Source organism: Opisthocomus hoazin, chromosome 8 (assembly GCF_030867145.1).
Source record: "Opisthocomus hoazin isolate bOpiHoa1 chromosome 8, bOpiHoa1.hap1, whole genome shotgun sequence".
NCBI lineage: Eukaryota > Metazoa > Chordata > Aves > Opisthocomiformes > Opisthocomidae > Opisthocomus > Opisthocomus hoazin.
Genome location: NC_134421.1, coordinates 72,700,701 through 72,713,406, shown reverse-complemented (window position 1 = coordinate 72,713,406; position 12,706 = coordinate 72,700,701). Strand labels below are relative to the sequence as shown.

The following is a 12,706-nucleotide window of genomic DNA, read 5'->3' as shown; positions in this document are numbered from 1 at the left end:
GCCAGACTCTTTCCAGTGGTGCCCAGCGACAGGACAAGGGGCAACGGGCACAAACTGAAGCAGAGGAAGTTCCAGGTGAACACGAGGAAGAACTTCTTCCCTCTGAGGGTGACGGAGCACTGGAACAGGCTGCCCAGGGAGGTTGTGGAGTCTCCTTCTCTGGAGATATTCAAGACCCGCCTGGACAAGGTCCTGTGCAGCCTGCTCTGGGTGACCCTGCTTCGGCAGGGAGGTTGGACTAGCTGACCCCCAGAGGTGTCTTCCAACCCTGACCATTCTGTGATTCTGTGATAACCCCACCTACATGAATCCCCAAACAAGCAAGATGAAGGTCAAGTGCCTGTAGCAGCCTGGTCTTCACAGCAGGGGCACCAGGGCTGTGATCACCTTGCCCATCACGTAGCTACACCCATCTCTGAGACCCTCAGGACTTAAGTTCCCCTAATGTGTTTTCTGCTTCTCATTTTCCCTCTCTCCTCTGCTAATTGCTGGGTGTACTTGGATGTAATCAAGGTCTCTGTTGTGCAGTGGTTAACCTGTGCTGTGTCCTTCCTTCGTAACTCCTGTCAGAAACCTCTGCGTGCGGTGCTGCCATTAGTCCCTGTGGGGATGGCTTCAAAGCAAAACCACAATCCCCTTCCCCACCAAAAAAAAACCAAACCAAACCCCAAAATAACCAAGCAAATGCAGGATTTTTAACAACAGGAGTAAACGACCTTCTAGAAAATCAGGTTCTGGAGGAAAAGTGCAGAGCTGAGACCTAAGAAAACCAGGTTTTACCCCCACCTCTTTTGCAAGAGATGTGTTACAAGCTGTGGCAAGATCACCGCATCGCCCCTCAGGTCCCAGCACCCTTCTTGCAACGCCAGCCTGGCAGCATCCCCTTTTCCCTTCCCATTTAATGACAGCTCCATAGGGCAGGGTCTATCCTGGACTATAACAAACCTTTCATGGAGCAGGAAGGCAGCAAAACCTTTGACTGAGCTTCTGAGCTCTGTGTTAGTATTATTAAAAATGTATGCCCCTCCAGAAATGTTCCTGCAGAGATCCTTATTTCAGTGTTTTTCAAAAAGGGCCTCCTTCCACCCTCTCTGCTTCTCTTCCTCCCATCATTCACACCTCTACACTTCCTCCTGCTCAAAATATGAACCAAGTGAAGGACAATTTAGCTCGTAAATACAACGCACTGTTCTGAGAATTTCCATACCTAAAATAACACCAGAAATGCAATGTAATATGTACTGAGATAGCTAATGTGGATCCTTCGAGAGTACATGTCCATCACAACAGCTGGCACTGAAGTCTGCCCTAATGGTCTTACTGGTCTGTACGGGGAAGATTCCCCAGTTCCTGCAAACAGTACTGTGACCAGCTCACCCAATCCTGCCCCCAAAATACCAGCTGCCACACTGAGACAGAAGAAGATCTTCCAGAATGCCGATTTTCGTAAGTGCCTCGTGGATCCCTGGTGCTGTACCTGGGGCAAAGGAACCTGCATGTGTTAGCATCATCCACTGCCACCCCATGGGGTCCTGCCTGGCTTTGAGGTCCTCTAAAACACACACCAACCTTGGAGGCCACCAGCGCTCATGGCCTTCATTGCCTTTGGCTGTCACCAATCCTTCTCTTACAATTAAGAGAAGGTAGCAGTAAATTAGCAAGGTCCAAACTCATTGCCTTCAGAATAGGTTTGTAAGTAGCTTCTACCTTCAGACACGAGGCTTGATGTTGGACTCAAGCTAAATCATACCTCCTGCCTTTCCAAATGCGACATTTTACCCTCTCCCACCTCATCCTCTCCATTCCTGTCCTAAACCAAGGATGAAATTTCCTTGCTGCTTGACCTCTTGGGATAGACTAAGCCCAAAACGCATGGAAAGATACCATTCAGAAAAAGCTTCAATGCTAACAGAAATCTCAATTCCTCTCTGCAATTCCAAAGAAATACTGGTTTTTTCTTAAAGAATAAGAGAGTCCCTCTAAGATGCCCGTGTGGTATGACACGGCATGTGCCAGACAACAAGTCTACTCCAGAGCATTGGCTTCCTTGCACCACTGGCCAGAGCGCTGACCCACAGGGCAGGGGTATGTAATGCCATGATGATACCTTGCGAACAATATGGAGCCAGCAAGGGGCAAAGGACAGAAAAGAAAACACCTCTGAATCTTCAGCATCTGTTGCCCAAATTCATATATATGCAGGAAATAAAAAAAAAGCCTAAGCAGCAAAAAATAAGTCTGAGTTTCTGTAGCCACTTTGGGCAGCTAAGCCACAGCACGATTTTGCAGCTAAAAATTCAACATGTGATTCTTCTATATTTTTTTCCATTTTTTCCAGCTCTGATATTGTGTAATGGTTCAGTACGGAACAAACACAGTAAAAAATGAACATTAACATAGTAATAGTAAAATAAGGAAAATAGTCATATAAGGAATAAATCCTAGAAGACTCTGCAGAGGCAAAGAGAAAAGCACTGTGAGCCCCAGGCCTTCAGTGAGTAAATGTTAACATTCATGCAACGCAAACACCCTGCTCAAGCTCAGAACAGTCACACCTTGAATTCACATTGCAAAGGTGAGAAAAAGGATTCAAAAGCTTTCTATAACCTGGATGCCACAAACGAAACAGATTTCCTGGCAGACATGAATTCATATATGCACACGTGCATGCATCTTGAACTTCTACATGTTCAATTTTTGAACATATTAAATATTTCTAATTTTTATTACATGTATTTTTAAAATTTTAGTTAAAGCTGTTTTCTGCCTTCTAGCAGTGAGCTGCGAATGCTCACTTGGGGTGAAAACCCACCCAACTCCTGCTGCTGCATCGCCAGCGTGGGTCCTTGATGGATGACTGCAACACATCCAGATTACAGATGATCCCAAATTCAAGGGTCCTGTTCTCTGAAAGGAAAATGAGTCACTTTCTTGTTTTTCCTCTGATCCTAATGCCTTCCAAAATCTCACTGCATTTAAGGGTTCACCTGGGTATGAAATATCAGCCTTAGGTGAGGAAATGCAGTGTGGGACACATACATCAGGGTGAAGAACTGCTCTGCAGCTTCCAGACATTTGCTCCAACACCTCCCTCTATCCACAGCCCACCAGCAGGCCAAGGCCACATCTGGGCTTGCTCCTTCCATGTGCTCTATCTTTCAGGGTATATTTTGGGTAACAGGGCTGATGGAGGACTGCCATTTGCTCTACCATCGTTGTACAACTCAAGGCAGCTCAGTTCACTTAGAGTCACCAGGTCACTTCGGTGCCACCACAATGCTGATCTTTCACATTACATATTAGCAAACTTCAATCCCGCAGGTCTTATCAGATCTTTGCAGATACTGGCTGCCATCAGCCCCTGCCAAAGACCTCCTAAAACCACTACAGAGACCTTTAGAGAAACCTGGTAGGGGCAGGGGAACAACTCCATAAACGTCAGGGGTTTTGCAAGGAATCCCAGCAATTCCCTTGATCTTTTACCGCCCCCGGTAAATAATTTATAGGGGCAACTTCTCTGGATTTTACAGTTCCTTGAACAAATTGCCTCCAAACTCCATAACGTTGATGGACCAGGTTCTCCCTTTACCTCAGCTGGATCAGATGACAGAGCTGTCAAGCCAGAGCTCGGCAAGATGTAGGAGGGTAGGAGAGGAAAAAAAGCAGGTCTTACATACTTGCAGTAGTGCCAGAGGCTGGGCTGTTCCCCTCCATTTATTCTTCCTGTGTATATGTTTGCAATAAACTCTTCTTCCTTTTTATTTGCCAACAAATTTTGGAATAAATAAATAACCCCCGTCAGCAAGGTCTGTCTAAAAGGGATGAGACCCAGTGCCCAGAGGATTTGCAGTCTCATCTGGTTGGTGCCTGCCTCCCATTTGTCCGTGACTCCAGCTGGATCTCCCGCATCTCCTGCCCTAGGATCACCCATGCTGGATGCTGCTGACTCCATCTATTAAATATCCCTGCTGCATATAGACACAGAATTACAGTAGAGAGCTGCACCTGGGCACACGTAGCGTTCCCAGGGGATCCGTAAAGATCATAGAATCATAGTATCATAGAATCATTAAGGTTGGAAAAGACCTCTAAGGTCACCAAGTGCAACTGTCAACCCAACACCACCATGCCTGCTAAAGTGCTATATCTACACGGTTTTTGAACACCTCCAGGGATGGGGACTCCACCACTGCCCTGGGAAGCCTGTTCCAATGCCTGACCACTCTTTCACTAAAGAAATTTTTCCCAATATTCAATCTAAACCTCCCCTGATGCAACTTGAGGCCTTTTCCTCTTGTCCTGTCGCTGGTTACTCGGGAGAAGACACCAACACCCACCACTGCACATACCACACAAGAAGACAGACCCTCTGCCTCACGACCTAGCAAAATCTTGACAATTTTAGCCAAATCTGGCAGAGGATAGCAGGTCTCAGATGTTTTCATACAAGCCTCCTGAAACCAGCCAGCTGGACAGAGGAAGGATATCCTATATGCAGCTTCCTCTGAAAGACTGCAGGCTGAGCACAACCTTATATTAGCCAGTAGAGAACTCATCGGAGCTTCAGCTACATCTTACTACTAAGATGTAGACACCACTGTACCCAACCCAGCAGTGCCAGGCACATCACAAAATCCTATGGAGAGAGACCCCAGCAGCTCCACAAAGAGATCATGCTGAGATGTGTAATGGAAATAGAGCTCAGCAGACTTAATGGGAACTTCAGGGTGTGGAAGCTCTGGAGAGCCGGGCAGGAGAAGGATATGGAGATGCTCCAGGAATTGATGGCACCAGCATTAGCAGGTCACCGAGGTCCCAGCACATCTACATGTTATTTTGCACGATGTTTGGATGGGGCAAAAACAAGGCACAGGTTGCACCAATTAAAGCAAAGGACAGATTCAGACCACTGAATTTTGGTGGCAAGGTGAAAAATAAAACCAAGGGCTCGAGACTTAGAGACACCAGCAAAGAGGCAAAGGATGGAGTAAATCCTAACGGCTCACAGAGGTGGAAAGCAAAGGTCACGACCGCTGTCAGCTCCTAAAAGGTACCGACAGCTCATCCAAAAGCAGCATGTCGTCACCAACATAAGGAAAACTCAGGAGACAGGATGGAGAAGCAATAGCTGGTGTCAGTTACAGGGTCCATCCATTTCACAAGCAAATGTGTTCAGAATTTGCTGCTGGGGAAATGCCGGTTCTCTCCTTCGGCTTTGAAATCTTCACTTGGAAAAGCCTGGTGGGGGAATGCTGCAGGTCCTCTCCGGTCATAAGGAACCATTTGCTGCAGGGGGGTTAAAGACATTTTTAAACCTCAAGGAAAATGGTAGATTTGAATGGGAGGTAAAATCTGGTTAATCACGGGTTGTTCCTCGCTTGACAGAAATCAGCCTCAGGGGGTCAAAAGTTTACAGTTCCTTTTTTGATGGAGTTAATAGATTTTTATGGTAATTGATTTCTCTCTAAATCCTTTGAATACAGATTTTAAGCTGTTTTCGTAAAGAAATATGAAGGTATTGACTTACTGGTAGCTGGAGGCACAGTCCTGAAATGCATGGGACTCTGCAGGAGCAGCCAGAGGGGCTGATCCATGTAGAGGAGATGCTTCCTTTGCAAGAAGAGGTACAAAATGGTATGGAGAGCCAGAGCTCAAATTCAACCGAAAGGGGCTGGGATTATCCTTGGCTTTTTTGAAAGCCCCCTGGATACCTCTCAGGCTAAACCAGGATTGTATGAACACAGCCCAGAGTGTTGAGAAATAATTACGTGGATCAGGAGCACTAACTCCAGCTGAACACACTCAGGTCCTTCAGATGGTGTGAGCTGGGTATTGGTCATGTCCACCCATTTCACGCCACTCCCCTCACATGGGTCTTCACACCCCTTTGAGGCCTCATACAGGATTTTCCATGTTCTGGAAGATCCCTTTCACTACAGTGACAGTGAAAGTTTTGGCTACACGACTAGGAAAGGAAAAATGGGATTTCCTAAAATTTTAAAAATACCAATAAATGATATCAAAGCAACAAGACAGTGCGTCCATACCAGGCTCCAACCAGCAGTCCTGTGGTCAGCAAGGAAACCTTTTCCAAGGAGCACTTTTGCCCGCATGCTGCAGCGCAGAGCCTGTTTAAACAGCAGCGTCAGCAATCATGAAAAACTGCTGCTCCTTGCAGAATGGGTAAACACCTTCCCTCCCTCTCTCGGAGAAAGAGCTTTGAGAAAATGTTTTGTTGGGTCTTTCTTTTTTTTAAATAAATACCATTGATTTCCTGATTTAAAGGGGTTGCACTGCATAGTAATGTTTAACAGAGATGATGGGGAGAGAAGGGGGGTAAATCTTGTGAGGCTGCTCAAGAAAAGAAGATGAAGTGAGAGCTGGAGGAAGCCTATTTTCCGCTTCGGCACCCAGCTGAACGTGCTTGGCTTGTTCAAAGGCAGTGACCCACAAGGGCTGCTGGCCACCCAGTCCCACCAGTTCGAGGTTTAGACCCCAGAGCTGTTGTTTCCCCAGGAAATGTGTTGGGGAGACAGAGGCCATGTACAAAAGCAGCTGGATTAACCTATCAATAGGTCTCCTGAGAGCAGGGCAAGGCTTGGCTATGATTCTCCTCCGAGGTGGGAGATGTGGCATTGGGAGGTTTCTGCCACATCCTCTCCCTGTCCATCAGGCTCCAGCACAGCTCCAATACCCTCTTCCACAACTCCAGTTGTTCCTATTGGGGTCACACAACATGGAGCAAAGCACTGGTTAGGATTTACTCAGGTCTGATGGAAACAGACAGTTAAGGGCAAAACTTCATGGAGGGGGTTTGGGTTTTTGGCCATTCCCCGCTGGGGAGAGGGCAGCAAGGCCGACAAAAAGGTGACAAGTAGCTGGAGGTAACTGGCAGGTGACACCTCTTCCCCTGGTATGGGACAGCTTGCAAAGTCATGTCTAGCTGGGGATGGTTTTGTGATCTTCTGCCTCCTGCAGAAACTATCCAAGCAGCATCTGGGAGCAGTGGATGGAACATTTCAGCTTAGAAGCACCAAGGAGAAAAGCAGAAAAATACCTTGTGAGTCCTGGAAATGAAATCTAGACCCTCCTCTCCTTTCCTCCACACCATGGTGACTCCCCACACATCAGGTTTTCACATTAACAATAGTAAAAGTACCTTCTTAGCTAAACTTAGAAACCTTTCCAAGCAGAAAGTTACAGTCAGATGGTGGTTGTGAAGATTGTCTCCAACCAGTCTCTTTCTTCCTCTCCATGAGACCCAGCCTGGGGGGGGATTGATGTTGTTACTTGTGCAGCTGTTGCAAACAGCAAAGGAGGGTTTGCTGCCCACCCCTATTCTCTCCTTCTTGGAAATGCCGAGAGCCCAGTGAAGGTTTGAGGTGGATAACTCTGCAGGAGAGTTTTGCTGGAGGTTGCTGCTCATCGGAGGTCTACAAGAAACAACTGGCTCTGCTACAACTCCAGCAGCTTCTGACCCTTCTACCGACTCTGATAGCATCACCTGGGTACGCATCAGCTGAGCAGCATCACAATGTGAATCCTACTCAGAAAATGAACAACGCACTTGGAAGGGAAAAAGCTAAAAGAGAGGCAAGTAATAATGGTCAAACAGTCGCTGGGTACATTCCCAGAAGCAGGGAACACCTTGAAACCAACTTCAATTTCTTTCTGCCACCCCCATCCACTTAAACGCACAGCTTTGAAATGAGCCACCCTGCTTCTCGCTGTGAGGCGAGGGGGATCCCTCACCACGTGGCACAGAGACACGAGCTGCCCACCGAACAGGCATCACAGTTTTAAGGATATTTGTAGTTTCTTCACTCTCCCACCCTCCAGCGCATTCACGAGACGATGCTCGTTAATCTGTCTTCCCATAACAGGGGTGGAAGGTCTGCCCCACGGGATTATGTATCAGCAGAGTCAAAAGCAATATTTCCAGGTGGGCAGGCAGATGTTACAGACAACGAGATCAATAGATGGGGGGGGAGTAGAAAAAAAGGGTTAGGAAGTCCATTGATCAACGGATTGACTGCTTGGCTGGCAGCCAGGTCTGCATTTCTCAGGTTACTCACACTCAGGCTGGATCTCTTCCAGGACGTTACTCACGTTGCAAAATGCTCCTTAGCATGACTGGGGGGACTGGGAGCCGGGACAAAGAAAACAAAGATCCCAGCCCGAGGTCTCGCATCCCCTGGGAGCCCCTTGGTTTTGTGGCAGAAAAAATTCTTCAAGCAGATCCCTGTTGCCTTTGGGCCGATGCCATTTCACTGCCTCCAGCCGATTCGCTTTGCTCTTGCCAGAACAAGGACCGTGGCTCAGCATGGCAGGAGCAAGCAAGAGACGAAGTGCTTGTGCATGGGACTTGCACGTCCCCATGTCCTGCTCAGGGCCCTCTGTGGGCAGCCTGACCCTGCCAATCTACTCCTCCGACCCCTTGCAACCCCACAGAGACCACCCAGGACCAACAGCTGAAGTCTATGCCTCATGCCCTGGTCAGGAGGCAGCCTCAGTGGGGTACCACAAGCCCACCAGAAAAGATTACTCCTAGGGCCTATGCTTGCACAGAGATTCCTGTGATGAGCACAGGCCCTGAATCTCTCCTGTAGCCTCTTGACACGATCATGATGCAAACATCAGCTGCCCTCTTGCGTTGACAGTCCCCGCTGAAAGGGATGGAGCCACCATAAATCTCAGCTTCAGTTTCTACTAAGCAAGTGAAACCACTTCCCAAATGCACCATCCCATGTTTTCCTGGCATTTTCACACTGCTGAGATGGTACAACTGGATAGGCATCTTGATTTGGATTATTTTTGTCTCCCAGGTCTCATGTGCAGCACTGGCTGAGTTGATGGGGCACTGAAGCAAGTGTGTTGTGACAGACAGACACCTCCCTAAACAGATAGCACTGCCATAATTTGCCATTTTACTCTATACCTTTTCTTTTACCTCTCTACAAACTTGCCGTCTGATGCACTCATATTTTATACCCACCATAAACTGGTGTTAAAGGTTAAGGAAGAGAGAACTGGCTGCCTGTATCCATGTAGACGGGTTAGGCTTTTATGGACCAACTGTACAAACAAAATCAGTTGTAGAAACAGGAGGGCTCAGGCCACGGCAGCAGTAAAATCTTCCCGGAAAGCACTTAGAAACATTAAGGTTGGAAAAGACCTCTAAGATCATTAAGTCCAGTTATCCGTGGTACAAGGTCACAACTCAGCCCCTGCCACCAGGACGTCTTGGTGACTCTGGCGCACTTGCACGGCTGCAGGATGCTCCCACCAAAGCTCCTATGGTTGCAGCTAAACCCTTTTTGAATGTTTCTCTCTGTTCCTTGCACTCACCCAGAAGCTGCTGCTGTGTCTGTTCTTCCTCAAGACACTGGTGAAAGAGGATTTATGGACAGAGAATTGGAAAGACTGAGTCAGAGACACCCTCTCCCGAGCCAGGGCAAGAGCATCTTCCCCCAGGCATGGCAAGAGCACCCATTCCCCGAGCTGGATCCCTTAGCAGCCAACCAACAGGGTCCGTGGGAGGATCTGAACCCAAATCTCTCACTTTTTACATGCATTTCTTTATTGCCTTCCTTCCACTCAAAGGTGAGGCCCGAGATGAACGCATCACCCACCTTTCACCACCACCTGCACCACTTCCCAGGCACCACAGCAAGCTCGAAACATCACTCCCCCAAGCAAACGCTCGCACTCGGCAGCTACAGTCATCCATCCTCGCCCTGCTCGCCTGACGGGCTTTCCCGTCTACGCAGACCTGCACTGCCTGTTTGAGCAGCCCTGGTCCCTGCCAGCGATGCAATGGTCTCCCCAGGAGAAGTCCTTTTCCAAAGCACAGACCTGAAATGTCCCCGAGTTATCTCTTTGCTCCAGCTCTCTCTGGCAGTGGGTGCAGTTCTGCTCCCCATCGTGGCTGCAAAGCCTTGGGTGGTGAGAGGGTGGCTTTTCCTATAGGCAAGGGGACATCGTGCCTGCATCGCTGTCTGGGGCTGGGGTCCACATGGCCAGACAAGGGAGCTGGAGATGTCCTGCTCCATTTCTCCTCTTTCCCTTGTCTGCTAGCTGGAATGAGCAGGGTCAGAGGAGCAAATCTGGTGGGGAGTCACTATCCGGGACAAGAAGATCTGAGAACAGCTGAAACGTGAGACAAGCCGTGCTTGGGAAAGCTAGGTGGAAAAAGCAGACAAGCTTTCATGCACATAAACCCTCACACAGCTGCGAGCCCCAGTGCACCGATATTTAAGACCAAGGAGAGATGGCAGAGTTGCTCCAGTGAGAAACCCCTGAACAGCTGCCGTTCAAACAGCCTCTGGAGAGGAAATCTCACCCCAACAATTCCCAGTCCTGCGCTGTACAAACTTCACACCCTCAGCCAGGCTGAGGACAGTGCCAGGACCTGCAGATGAGGACATGTCCCCATATTCACATGCCAATCCTTCAAACGCAACCCCGAGCACCTCCTGATCCATGCACAGCCTGACCCGATGCTGCTTGGGACACCGGAGGAGAGATGTCTGCAGCAGGGGCCACATCGCAGAACCACTGGGGACCCCAAACAGCATCATCCGTCCCCTTTCTGCTCCTCCCGACGCATGCAACGACGCGACGCACCCAGCGATTTCCGCAGACTCCATCCTACAAACCAACCTCGTTGTTAGAGCCGCTGAGACTTTTCAGACACCCCATGAATCATCTGCCTGGTGGGCTAATTTTCTTCTCTGCCCGGAAGAAAGGCACTTCCTTGTAATTTTTGACTGCGAGCAGAAATTACTTTATTTTGGGCCTACGATGGATAGCAGCCAAATGAAATTGTTAATCATCGCTGTTCCCTGCGAGACATCATTTCAGCGTCTCCACGAGGAGGTGGGAATGGGTGGTCTGATGCTGAAGAGTCTCAGTCACCACAACCGCTGTTGCTACCGAGGCAGGAGACCCTGGGCTGTGTGACTTGTTTCTGGGTCGGGAAAGGAACAGACCCACAGCTCAGAGCTGCACGCACGTGGTTTGCACCCGAGCGGCCGCTGCATTCGTTGCGATGCTACAACCTCTGCAGACCCAGTCCGGCCCAGCTGCAGGCAAGCAGAATCCCAACCCTGAAGTATGTAACTTCTCCCCTTGAAATCCTCTGACTGCCCCAGCCAGGAATGGCCCCAGACCAACCCTTTCTGCTGCTTCTCCCATAGTCCACCGAAATATTCATTTTATCTGGAGTTATAACCAGTCCCAGGGGGGTCTGCTCTGTTGTTACAGCTTTGATCCAGCACTTGCTTTCAGCACTTGCTATTTTACCAGCATCCACCTCGCTCGATCCAGCTGAACAAGATTAGATGAAATATATAGCTCCTTATTCCACTGCTGGGAAGTTTACTGGGGCCAGATTCTGCCCATTGCAATGCTTGGACCTCCTGGGTGTATCAAAGGAGTCAACAGGAACTTGCTTCCTCTCAGAAACCCTCAAAAGAAGACCAAAACAACCCACCATGTGCTGGACACGACAGCACTTCTACACCACCTCTCCCTGCCTCTGATGCCCCCGAGCAACCTCCTCTCACGGGAAGTGCAAAGTCACCCCAAAATTCAGATTTCAGTCAGGTTTTGGGCATCTCAGGCACTTGTAAGGCAGCGGCAATAGGTGCCCTCATGCAACGCACCGGGAAGCTGGGAAGCAATTTGCAGCCCCGGGGGGCTGCCGCCTCCTCATCCTCCCCATCGCTCCCGGCCCGCTCTCACGCCTTCCGCGCTGCGGTTCATTTAACTGCAACCCGAGAATGGGGAGAGTGGAAAAAAACACAACAGACCACACAAAACCCGACACCTGGACAGACGGACAGCTAGCTACAGGCGGCCGGTGCTGCTTACCTGGGCAAAACTGCCGCGCGTTGGCTTCTCCCCGTGGGCGAGAGGGTCCGACGGCCCCAGAAACGGGCATCTGCGTCGGCCGGGCTGCAGTGAAACTCCTCGCACGCTTGGAAGAAGAAGTTATGAGGCAGGAGGAGGGGCTGCTCCGGGTATCTCCCCCCCCTCCACCTCCGACTCCTTCTCCGCGGGCCGGGGCGACGGAGGGAGGCTGGGACAGGGGATGCACCCCGCGTGCTTTCGGCAGGAATGCGGGAGCAAAGAGGGGGGAGAAAGGGAGGGGAGGGGAAAAAAAAAAAATCTTTACCTCGTGGGGACAAAATAATAATAAAATAACTGGGATGTTTGCAAAGGAAGGGGCCGGCTTGGGGAAAGTGTTGGGAGGGGGAGAGAAAGTCTCAGTTTCCAGGGCTCCAAAGTGTCTAGGTTGGTGGTCAGCCCCTGGAAAGGACGGGAAACACCAGAAGGGGGGTTCAAAACTAATTTACGGTTCAAATATAGGGGTCCGTGGGTGCTGGGAGGGTATGGAGGGGCATGAGTCAAAACACCTCCAACAAAATCATGATTGCACTTTATTTTTCTCATCTCGCAACACCAGAGAGCTTTCTAAGAGATGGTCTCTTAGATGGAGGACGCCAGCATTGACATTAACAGGCAGCAAGAAACTGAGGCACAGGGTGGTGAAGGGAACATGGGTGTCTGATGGTCAGACACCATGGTTCCAACATCTGGGAAATGACCCCAAAAGGGACCCAAGCGGCACACTTACCTCCTCCGTGTGGGGATGGTAGGGTGACCACGAAGCTCTGGGTGAGATGGGCAGACTCCCTTCGTG

At 49.5% G+C, this 12,706-nt stretch overlaps 1 protein-coding gene across 1 annotated transcript in view; it reads right to left on the bottom strand.

Moving 5' to 3' along the window:
- The window catches only part of LOC142362173 (uncharacterized), a 137,726-nt gene that overhangs the window by 108,052 nt on the left and 16,968 nt on the right, over nt 1-12,706 (bottom strand). The gene's annotated exons all lie outside the window — the stretch shown is intronic.